This window comes from Phodopus roborovskii, unplaced genomic scaffold, assembly GCF_943737965.1.
Source record: "Phodopus roborovskii unplaced genomic scaffold, PHOROB, whole genome shotgun sequence".
Classification (NCBI taxonomy): Eukaryota; Metazoa; Chordata; class Mammalia; order Rodentia; family Cricetidae; genus Phodopus; species Phodopus roborovskii.
Genome location: NW_026126448.1, coordinates 13,291,986 through 13,304,747, shown reverse-complemented (window position 1 = coordinate 13,304,747; position 12,762 = coordinate 13,291,986).

Sequence of the window (12,762 nt, the reverse complement as noted above, 5' to 3'; positions counted from 1 at the left end):
GATCGGAATTTCACTCTTAATCTTTCCAAAAGCTGCCCAACAGTGCAGCAGGCTGATATCAGAACAGGCCATCTTCTTCCTTCAAAGTTTAGGCTGGAGTAGAGCACTCATCCAGTACAACACCAGGCTCTGGGTTCAAGCCTCAGCTCAAACAGTAAACAAACAAATAAACAAAAAACACTTCTAGCTCTCTAATGGCTTATTATCACGAAGAGAGAAACAGATTCAAACTCCTTTCCATCCAGACAAAACTTGTGATCTGGCTCCGTTTCCTCTGATCTCATTTGTCCCTCCTTCTGACATTTATACCGGATGTTCCGTCTGAATCACTGTTTCCCTGAATCTGGATAGCAGGTTCCTTCTGGTCAGTTCCCTGCTCAAATATCATCTGTCCATAGGACCGCAACCCCTTACAAGTAAGTCAGTATAGTGGCACACACCTGTAATACCAGCATTCCAGAGACGGAGATTGCCACGAGTTCCAGGCCGGTCCAGATTATAGAGCAAGACCTTTCTTGTCTCAAAAGACAAGGCTAACAAACAAAATGAAAAGAAAATTATCAAGAAAAAATACTGGAAAAAAAAGAAAGAAAAAATACTGGACACAGCAAAGTTTGAATTTCAGATTAAAAGAAATAAACATACTTTCTAGTTTATATTCCAAGCACTGTTCAGGGTAACTTAAAGAATCCAAGGAAACATAATGCACTTGAGAGGCTAAGGCTGTAGGATTGTCACAAATTCAGAGCCAGCCTGAGTTACGTAGAGAGACTTTACTGCAGAATAATTTTTTTCTTTGTTTACTCATTGTTTTCAAATTGAACTACATGCCTTTGGTTTATCTAGCAATTTATCTTATTGGTAGAAGTTTTTTTTCCTGATTTATTGACTTAAATCAACCACTTCCTCTCTGTTATTCCAGTCCATTGTACTTCATGGCACATGCCACTGGTTGAAATGATCTCATTCACAAGAGTATTGGCTGTTTACACAAATCTGGACCATGAGCTTCAGGAAAGTGGAAGCCTTGTACATGGATTCACCTCTGTGTCCTCAGACCCTAAAACAAATCTGAGTGTGGTGCCTCGAGACTACGATCTCAGCATTTGAGAAGCTGAGCCGTGGTGGTGGTGCACGCAGGTAGGATTTGCTGAAGGAGGTAGAGGCAGGAGGATCATAAGAAGATGAAGCAGTAGGATTGCCATGAGATCAAGGCTAGTCTAGCCTGGACTATATAAGGAGGTTCAAGCGAGGCTATAGAACAAGACATTATCTTTTTGTTTGCTTTTCAAGACAGGGTTTCTGTGTGTAGCCTTGGTTGTCCTTGTACTCATTCTGTAGACCAGGCTGGCCTCAGGCTTAGAGATCTGCCTGCCTCTGCCTCTGCCTCCCAAGCACTGGGAAGAAAAGCGTATGTCACCACTGCCCAGCTCCTTAACCTTTGCTTTTCTTGCCTCAAGGGCAAGTGCCACAAACCTCAACTTTGCTAGGAAGGCTCTGCCCCTGATATGAGGCTAAGGGAACCCTGAGAACCAACCAAAGAACACTGCACATTCAGTGAGGGGCTGAAGATGGTCCCTTCTGCTCTACTCTGCCCCTTTGATCCCCAAATGAGGGTACAAGAGCCTCCTCCCAGAGAGAAGATTAGATTAATGTGTTTCTGATGCCTCAACTTGGTGCAAACCAGAATAAACACAAATGGCAAAAATCAGCCCATGAGCTCATGCAGGCTTTGATCAGAGACATAATTTCATTATGAAATTTTGAATCAGGCTGTTGTGAAGTCTTGCCAAAGAGTTTTCTTTTCCCAGATGATATGGTGTGTTGTTTCTCCCCTACTCTCCTACCCTGTTTGTGTTGACTGTACAAATTTCCCATCTACTTTCACAGTCTGACCTAGCAACCCTTCAAACAGCATTTGCTGAGCCTGACAGCCAGCTGCGGTTCTACCAGCAGATGAAGAGCCTGGTGATGGAGGTGAGTTAAGCTCAAGTTACCAGTGCGTTTTGTTTATCCTCCTTCCCACAGTTGTAATACAGTGAGTGTTTCGTCACTCCCCCCATCCCCACAATGTATGGCAACTAGAGGAGGCAAGACACTCCCTCAGCTTTACAGCAGACAGACTAATTTAACTACCCTAGAAACGTGCGGGGTGATTCTATGAGTTACGGTACATGAGCACATTGCAGAAGCAGTGCAGATGCAATGCTCTCATTCTTTCTCCTGACCCAGGGTTTGCGCCTCATGCTCAGTAGTCCTGCTGCTCACAGCCCTGGGTCTGTGTGGATGGGGAGAGTCCCCCAGAGACGGGTTAGAAATGCCACTTTTCTGAAAACAAGCAAGCCAACAAACTGTGCTGGATACTAAGCTGATGTTTTCACAGGAAGCTGAGAATCCTGACCTCGTTTCCATTTGTCATGGGTATCAGATGTGTTGCTTCTAAAGAAGAATTTTTCAATGTAGTCTGAGGACCACCAGCATCAGAATCACTGGGGGGGGGGGGAATGGTTTAAAATGCAGCCTCCTGAGCCTGTCCGGAGAACATCCCCATTCCACAGGGTTGCAGAAAAGGGGCTCAAAGGTGAAATAATCTACCTTTTTTTTTTTCTTTTTGATTTTTGGTTTTTCCAGACAGGGTTTCTCTGGACAATAGCCCTGTCTGTCTTGGAACTCGATTTGAACACCAAGTTGGCCTTGAACTCACTGAGATCTGCCTGCCTCTGCCTCCCGAGTGCTGGTGCTAAAGGTATACACCACAGCAAGCAATGATCTGCCTTTTAATGATTTATTTTTCCCTCCAGCACTAGGGTCAGACTAGGTCATCTGCATGCTAGGAAAGTGCTCTACCACTGAGCTCGGTGCTCATGTCTTAGTGACCCTATTGATTGCTTTGATGGCTCTAGGGACTGAACGTGGGGCCTCACCCATGCTAGGTAAATAGTCTACTACTCAGCTATACTCCCAGCTCCCCCATGATTCTTGTATACATAGACATTTTAGTCTTTTTGCTGTTATTGTTTTGCTGATACTGGATCTCATAAAGCCCAGGCTGGCCTCAAACTTGGCAAACTTGGCTGAGGATGACCTGGAACTTCTGGTTCTCCTGCCTCCACTTACCAAGCTCTGTGATTAAGCATGTGCTTTGCAGAGCAGGGGGGATAAAATATGGGACATGTGTGTACTGGTCAGCACTCTAGCAACCAACAGTTACATCCCCAGCTCCACACCGGAGTTTTAGCTCTGAAAAGCAAACTCTTCCCTAAATTAAAAGTCACCCTGAGGCTCTCTGATGATCTGCCAGACGCCAGCCCATGAAGACATGGGTTCCTTTTCAGCAATCTTGCATCCTCTCATTTTCTCCAGCAGAGCCAAGGTAGGAAGACTGGAGTGGGCTCCATTGCTCTCTGAAAACCTGTCTTGGCTCTGCCCCAGTGTCTGTATTTATGCCGCAGCCCAGGGTCCTTATCCTTTGGCAGGGCTCCATTGTAAAGACATTAGCTCTTAATTAGCAACAGCTTGTTGGCTTATGCTTCTCAATGCGACTGCCACAGAGACTCCTCATTGTCCTGTTTAGGTCCCTCACTGGCAGCAGATTCCCTAAGAGCCAGGTGTCAAGGGCCTATAATCCCAGAAGTCAGAAGGCTGAAGCAGGAAGATTGCTGTGAATTCATGACCAGCCTGAGCTACACAGGGAGACCTGATCTTCAAGTAAACAAACACATGAAAAGAGTCCTGGAGACATAGTTGAGGTAGAAGAGTGTTTGCACAGCATGTGCAAAGCCCTGGGTTCCACCCTTCCCACTGGGCATGGTGGGTGATCACATGCCTGTGATGTCTCACTTAGGAGGTGGGGAATGGAGAGCCAGGAGTTCAAGGTCATTCTTAGCTACATGTCCAATTTGAGGCAAGCCTGGCATACATAAGACTTTGTTGAGAGAGAGAGAGAGAGAGAGAGAGAGAGAGAGAGAGAGAAGGCCAGACTCTAGAGTGACTATCACTCAATGCAAAGCAATTCAAGTGGCAAAGCAGGGGGTGCTGAACATGGAAGGATTGTTCATGAGGCTTCAGGGTTTGGTTGCTTTGTTTCATCTGTAGAAAACAAACAACCAAGCAAAACTCCATTATATACAATCTGAACAGTTAACCAGAGAATAGAAGACCAGGATGTGTTAAGTTAGGGGTTCACTGATCAAATCACCCTCCATTTCTTTTTGTAAAAAAAAAAAATAGGATTTTATAGCTGGGTGTGGTGGCACACACCTTTAATTCCAGCACTTGAGAAGCAGAGGCAGGTGGGTCTCTGAGTTCCAGGGGAGCCTGGTCTGTATGAACATTTAGCTGCATGTATACATCATCCAGTGTATGCAGTGCCCACAAAGAACAGAAGGGAGCATCAGATCTCCTGAAACTGCAATTACAGGTGGTTGTGAGTGATCTAATTTGGCTGCTGGGAACCAAAACCCAGTCCTCTGCCAGAGCACCAAGTGCTCTTTTTAACCAACTGCTGGCCCATCTCTCCAGCCCCATGCCTCCATTTTCAGTTTAAAATGCCCAGGAACGTTTTACACAAGGACCCAGCAAGCTGGCAAGCTGGCTCCCTGTGAAAAGTGATGGAGAGACTACTCTCTTGGCATCGCTCACATTTCAGGGTTAAGAAGGTCTTCAGAAAGGTTCCTAGATTAAACTTTGGGAAAACAAACAGAGGCCTTTTGTTCCTTCCTACTGCTGGGTCCCTGTAATCCCCAGCTGCTTAAGAACAACAGAGAAGTGCTTAATCGGAGATACCTTAAACAGCCTTTCATTTTCAGCCTGGTTTAGATAACTCCAAGACACTGGCTGCATCCTGAGAAATGCACCCAGAGCACACACACTGATGTGGGAATTGAAAGTCCAATTCCAAATTGGAGATAACTGTTAAGCTCCAAGGAGGCTGGAGGCCCATATTAAGTCATCTCTCCAGGACCAGTGTGTTTCTTATTATATTTGGCATCTATCTGTTCAGTGACCCTTTTGATTTTTAAGCTGTTAGACTAAATCTTTGTGTAATCCTTCCCCTCCCCTGCCTACCTCCTCCACTATTCCTTAGGAAATTTTGTTTTAAAAGGTCCACCAGGTCCCGTGGCTTGTTCCCAGAAGAATACTGTCACCCTGAAGAGTCAGAAAAGTCAGTTCTTAAAATGTTGTGTCCCAGAAAATTCTATCAGATGGTCAGTTTTATCCTTGGGGCAGCTTCTCCTCAAGAAGACACTGAGGTTTCTGTGACCTCCTCCATGCCTCTTGCTCCTATGTCTGGTCTGATCTAGATGGAGGGCAGAACCTTAATTACAAAGTAGAGATTTATGTCAGTGTGTAGATGAAACAGTAAGGTGAGTAATTTCTCAAGATGCAGATGAAAAAGTGGTCCAACCTTTATTTGTATTGTTTTCAATTATTTATTTCCATGTATATGTGTACCATGTGAGGATGGGGCAGAATGTTTGTGTATGTAGGGGTAGGTGCTTGTGCATACATGTGTATATACCTTGTGGAGACCTCTGGGTTGACATTAGGAAAAACCCAGGACAAAGGACTATCTGGGGTGCCCATTATATACCAAAATGGATGTGTGTGTGGGTGCCTCTTAGCTTTGCTCATTGCCTATGGCTCCTCCCAGCACTTCCCACCCCACCCCCTACATACCCCTACCTTAAACCACTCCTTTCTGGGTGCTGGGCTTCTGCTTCCCCTCTCCCAACCTGATCCCTGTGTAACTCAACCATTTTGGCTACGCTGGTCTCTGGCCTCTTGGCCTTAGCCATCTCTCTTGCTCTCCCTCTTTCTCTCTCCTACTGTGGTCTGGTTTAGTCTGCTGGCCATGTACAGCCTGGACTCTTCCTTCTGCCTGCTTTTCCCATTACATCTACAATAAAAATAAAAATCTTCTCCATACTTTAGGAGTAGCCTTGTCTTCCTTTTAGTTCTTTTTTTTTTTTTTCAATTTATTATCTACCTTACATATTGAGGCAGATCACTCAAATGAACTGAGAACTCGCCAAAATCAGGCAGGGAACCAGTTTGTTCTAGAGGTCTCAGCCCCACCTTCTGAGTGCTGCAATTACACACAGGCTACCCCCTGTATAGCTTTCAGGTGGGTGCTGGGCATCTAAACTCTGAAAGCTCTCTACTCCTGAGTCATTGCCCCAGCCCTTGGGTGATTATGTTGGTTAGTTGCTGTTGTTTCTTTTCTTCCTTTTTTTTTTTTTTTTTTTTTTTTTTTTTTTGGTAAGACATGGTTTCTCTGTAGCCCTGGAACTCAGGGTGTAACTTGTGGAAAGAGCACTCATGAGAAAAATGATCACCACTGGGCAGTGGTGGCGCATGCCTTTAATCCCAGTATTAGGAGGCAGAGCCAGGAGGGTCTCTGTGAATTCAAGGCCAGCCTGGTCTCTAGAGTGAGTTCCAGGACAGCCAGGGCTGTTACACAGAGAAACCCTGTCTCAAACAAACAAACAAAGAAACAAAAACAAAACAAAGAGAGAGAGAGAGAACGATCACCTTTTCATTTTGGGGGGAAGAAAAACTATGCCTCTAACATATCCTACAAATCAGGATAGAGGAACTTTCTAGTTGTTTTTAATAAATTTGAAGGATTGAGAGTTGTCTGTGGTCCTAGGATGCCTCGCCACTCTGTCCAGGACTGGGGACTTGGATTCCCACCACGCCTCCCTCCTCTCACACCATCCGTGCCCATAAAAAAACATGAACCAAATCATTTAGCTTATTTCCCAGCACAGGGATAGGCAGACTTACAACCCACTGGCCAAATCCCACCCACCGACTATTTTTATATGGCCCTAAAGCTAAGAATGGATTTTAGTTTCTTAAATGGCTGAAAAAGTCAAAATAAAAATAACGTTTTATGACGCATGAAAGTGATATGAAATTCAAATTTCAGGGTTCATAAATAAAGTTTTACTGGAGCACAGCCACACCATTTGTTTACATATGGCCTTTGGCTGCTTTGGCACTACAAGGAAGAGATGAATTGCCGCAACAGACAACATATGGTCCACAGAGCCTAAAAATATTTTTACTCCTTGGCCCTTTACAAGATCACTTGCCCATATCCCTATCCAAGGACACTGGTGCACATTCCCCAAGTTGACTAGGCATGTAACAGACAGATGATGCAGTTGCCATTGTTCTCAAGAGTGTTCCCCATTCCAATATGGAATAACCCCCTACACACACACACACACACACACACACACACACACACTCCCTGCAGGCGCTGCAAATTCAAACCAGGCACCCTCTGTGTATTTTGAGTGTAGCTGATGCTCTCGTGGGCCAGCAGAGGGCTCTTTGCAGAGGTTTAGATTTCATGGGGAAGGGCAGAGAAGCTATTTGAGGCCAAAAAGGGTCTGCCAGTTGAATGCCCCGCCCCTGAAGGAGACCCAGGATTTTTCCCTCTGATCTCAGAGAAGAAGGGAACTTCTAGAAGGAACCCTACTCAAAAAGTCCTTTTAACTGGGTTCTCTGAGACTGACTTTGGTGGCCTGGGGTCAAAGCATGAGGGGAGAGACGATTTTGTCTAACATTGCCCTGGCACACTGGGGTCTTCAGGCCAAGGCAGCCACTGAGATACATCCTGCCAGCTACAACTTTGGTGAGCCCGTCTTGAGCAGTCATGAGCAATGGTTGTAGACAGGCTTGAGTGGAAGATGGGAGACTGGTAGAAGCCCTATGAACTATGGGCATTGTTTGTGAGCCCGAGTCACCCAACCCCCGGGACCCCTCTTCCTGTAAGGGAGTGAGACTCTGAACAAGTAGGATACTAAAGCAGACAGGAACACAGGCATGGCGAGTGGTGTATCACTCCAGCTAGGCCGAGCTCCAATCCTAAACTCTCCATTCATTAGCTGTGCCTTTGGTTCTACCCTTCCACCCTCCATGCCTCAATTTCATCATCTATGAAACAGGCATAAAGGTAGTGGTCCACCCCACAAGGCTGAGCTGAGCTATGTGAAGCACTGCAAAGCCAAGGTTGAGCAGAGATAAGCATCATTTAAGTGTTTCTTATCCTTGGGAGTCCTGGGCAGCAGTGAATACCTCAAGCACTCCTTCCTTCCTTCCTTCCTTCCTTCCTTTTACTTTCTCCCCTTCCCTCCCTCCCTCCCGTCTGTCTGTCTGTCTTTCTTTCTTTCTTTCTTTCTTTCTTTCTTTCTTTCTTTCTTTCTTTCTTTCTGTATTTCCAGACTGGGTTTCTCTGTGTAGCCCTGGCTGTCCTGGAACACATTCTGTAGATCAGGCTGGCCTCGAACTCACAGATCCACCTGCCTCTGCCTCCCAAGAGCTGAGATTAAAGGCATGCACCACTGCTACCCAGCTTCTTTCTTTTTTTCATGACTAACAATAATTTTTTTTTCTCTAACAGGTAATTTTTTCTACTTAGCTTTAGCATTTTTCGCTCAAACAACACGTTTCAGAACTGGTTCGCTTAGCCCTTTCTCTTGTCTCTTCCCAGTTAAAAATGCTTGTGCCTCTTAAGGGTCGGCAATCTCTTGGATCTTCACATAGGTTCAACACACTCACTGGGAGCACTGCCTGTTTTGTGATTTTGGCCTTCTTTTGGAAACTTGGCTTTGTCTGCCCATGATAGCCTCTCCGCTTCCAGGGGCAGCACTGCCTTCCTTGGGTGTAAAGAGAGCCCTAGCCCTTCTTATACTGGGCCATCTTGTGAGGCTGATGCTTGCCACACTTCTTACATAGAGTCCTTCCGGTTTTAGGTACATTGACCATCTTTGCAATAGAGGTGTTCGTGCCATGAAAACAAGAGAGCAGATGCCTGGGATCTCCATCTCGAGCTACTCCCACCAAACAGGAATGGGCTCAAGCACTAATTTCTGGAAGGGACATTCAACTAGAGGGTGCAGCCATGGCTAAGTTGCAAATGGATGAACCATCCACAGCATTGCAGAGGGGATTGACGACTCCCTTGGGTGGAGTGCTTCACAGAGGACAATCAGACATCATTTGTTCAGTGTTAAAAAGGAGTGGACTAGCTGCAGGCAAGCAGGGGGTGGAGACATGTTGTACAACATGTCGGCATGTGATGTTCCCTGTCTTAATTTGCTTTCTATTGCTATGATAAACACCATGATCAAAAACAACTTGGGAAGGAAAGGGTTTATTTGGCTTACATGTCCTGATCACAGACCATTGAGGGAAGTCAAGGCAGGAACTCAAACAGGGCAGGAACCTGGAGGCAGGAACTGAAGTAAAAGCCATGGAGGATGCTGCTTACTGCCTTAGTCCCCATGGCTTGCTCTGCCTGCTTTCTCACACACCCAGGACCACCTGCCCAGGGATGGCATCACCCACAGTGGACTGGACCCACCCACGCCAATCACTAATCTAGAGAATGCTCCCACAGACCTGCCTGTAGGCCAGTCTGACGGTGATATTTCCTGTTCCCAGATAATTCTAGCTGTGTCAGTCAAGATGACAAAAACAAAAAAACAAAACACCCAACTAGTACAGTCCCTTTGTACTGGCACCAGTGAGTGATAAGAAGAGAAGATGGGCAGGGGATGGGAGCAGCAGGCAGTACCCCTGGAAAGTTGGCTTGTCAGGACTAGTACTGGGAAAATGACAGGGAGATGGAATGTCAGATTGCTTTGGGACTGGTGTGCCCAATGATCTGCTATACTGACCCCATTCCCCTCCCTTTATTCTTAGAAGGGAAAGGAGCCAGAACCATCAACAAGTATCACCTCCAGTGAAAGGCAATAAAAGAAAAATTCTGGCCAGAGAGGTAGCTCAGTCATTAAAGTGCTTGTCTTGCAAACACAAGGACCTGAGTTCAATCCCCAGAACCCAAACAAAAAAGTTTGGGTGTGGTGGCACATACATGTCATCGTCCCAGCTCTGGGAAGGTGTGGCCAGCCAGCCTAGCTTCATTAGCAAGTGCCAAGCTAATGAGAGACATTACCTCTAAAAACAAGAGGATGGCTCCCAAAGAACAACATGCAAGGCTGACCTCTACCTTCCACACGTATGTGCACACACTGGTGTGCATACCTGTACACACAAGAAGACAATTTAAATGGAACCTTTACATCAATTCTCTTTTTTCCATTTCTCCATGGTTTAGTCCATGATAGCAGAAGGCAAATGTCATCAGTCAAATATCCAGGAGACATGTGGAGACAGTAAGTCATACCATAACCTGAAGAACTTTCAAGTGCACATTAAAAACAAACAAACAAACAAAAAAACAAGGCAGACTAAAGCTTCTGGTGCATGGGACAGTATCAGCTCTCTAGAAGAGCAGAGATGCCCCACCACTCATCCAGCATGGAGAGGGCTCAGAGGATCAGAGGGTGAAGCATGCTTGGAGAAAGAAAAACGGTGGAAACAGGAGAAGGGTAAGCATGGGAATCAGCGAGAATGTGTTTGTGAGAAATCAAGACTCAATGTCTGTGGACACTTTGTTGGTTTGGTGGCAGGGAAAGAATTGTAAATATGCATGGTAGGCAAATACCTCGTACAATAAAATATCTTGGGAGAATGAATGTGAGGGCAGGAGAGAAATCAAACACAGTCTATCGGCAACGATCCTGCCCTTGGGAGAGAGGCCAAGTGTATATTCAAGGCAGTCGTTGCCAAAGTCTCCGAGCCTCCAGGGCATAGTGCAGGCCTGAGCCAGGTTTCTTATGTGTATTTCAGCCTGGCACAACCAGCTTTTATCAGGGAGGCATGGACACCCTCCTCTAGTAGGAGCACAGCCCTTGAGCTGGTGGAGTGAGGTAAGATTGCACTCTGATGCACACAGAGAATGGCTCCAGCTTCAGCTGGCTTCAGTGTCCCCACTCAGAACTTCTAAATGCTACAGTGAATCCAGTCATGTGAGTCAAGACCAGTCCAGTGCCCTTCAGGAAGAGCAATCAGAAGTAGGCCCTGGCACAGTCAGAAACCCTAATCCCACGTAGGGCCCTTAGAGACAAATCTAATAAGTAGAAATGTTCAGATTTAAACATCAGGTTCTGGACTGGGGAGATAGCTGGGTCTGTAAAATGCTTGCTTACCTAGCAAGGATGAGGACCCGAGTTGGGTCACAAGAGCCCATTTTAAAATTCTGGGCATAATGGCATGCACTTGTGATCCTGGCCCTGGGGTGGATGAGATGGGCAGATCTCTGGGGCTTTTTGGCTAGCCAACCTAACCTACTTAGTGAGATTGAGGCCAGTGAAGAGACTGTCTGAAAAGACAAGGCAAATAGTTCCTGAGGAATAACACCAAGGTTGTCCTGTAGCCTACACACACACACACACACACACACACACACACACACACACACACGGGCATGCAGCATGCACACACACACTCACACACACACACATTCATATACATGTACATCTGGACACACACACAGCATGCACACAGATGTCAGACTTTGTAACAAGCATGAGGCCACTCTGCTCTTGGCCTTGACATCAAATTGTCCCCTGTTCCAACACTTGAGATGAGATGGCAGAAGGACATTGTCTCTGCCCAAATGTCTATCCTGGTGCCCACCCCATTCCTCTAGGCAGCCCCGAGGACAGGTAGGCCACAACTCATGGACCCATCACCCCAGCCTCTTCCTTTCCCTCTGTCATGCTCCAGCCACCCCCCGCCCCATCCTTAAAAGAACACTTTGCTTGGTCTCTGGGGATGTGACACCCTCGTCATCACCACTTGTGCCAAGCTTGCCTTCCAGGGCTGGTGTCAGAAAGTGCTTCTGCTGTCCCTTGGGCCACCACTTCTTTTGCCAGACTTGGATCGGGTCTGGCTGCCCTAGCGTCACCTATCCCCTCTTCTGTCCCCATTCTCTGGTCAGCCTCCGCCAGTCTCCATGCCCTGGGGCTGCTGGCTTATTCTTTTTGGAGATGAGCTCATTGTTGACTTTAACTCACTTCAATGTTTCCCAGGGAAGCATGCTGGCAGGAGGCCCACACAGCTCCTTGAAGAAGACAGCCAGGCCAGGGCCAAGACTGGGAGCCAAAGGCAATGGAACCGCCAAATGCCTCCCATTTTATGGACAGGCTCAACCTGAAGACATTCCAAATACGCAGTCAACAGCCATGGTCCACATGAGGTTGGAAAGGGAGCCCCTAGAAGCCATCACTTTAAAGACACAAAACTGAGCTGGAGGAAGCAGCTGGCCTTGTCCATAAACCAGGTTCAAGAAATGGGAAAAGTGCACCATACCATCAATAATCAATAATCACAGGCTGGCAGCTGCTGGGAGTTTACGCCTTCCTTTTTTCCCACACAAGAGTGGGCGCAGCCAGGAATCCATCTCACCCACCTCCCTACACCAAGCCCCGGGGAGGGCAGGCGAGGGAGGAACCATTTTTCACATACTTTCTCTTTCAAAATGCAGCCCTGTTTCGCAATTTCCTACTTAAGTTCTGGAAGGCTCTAGGGCATTAACCCAAGCTACCTTCTCCAGCAATTGGCCAGAGTCCCTTATCCTCAGGCACTGACCTGGTAGGCAATGACGGTGGAGGTAGGTAGGGGCTCACATGCTGATTCTCCCGCATCCTACGGTCACTGACTCCACAGTGAGAGGTTCTACCACACACCTGGCCAAGTTTTATTCTTCATCCTGTTGGTTTTTTCTCTGGGAGAGTGGGGAGGTAGGCCACACTAAAGCAGGTGCACCCAACCCTGGTATGCTTGCATTTCAGCATCCCCCGAGGCCATCAATCTTCAGATCACCTCCTTCTCCTATAA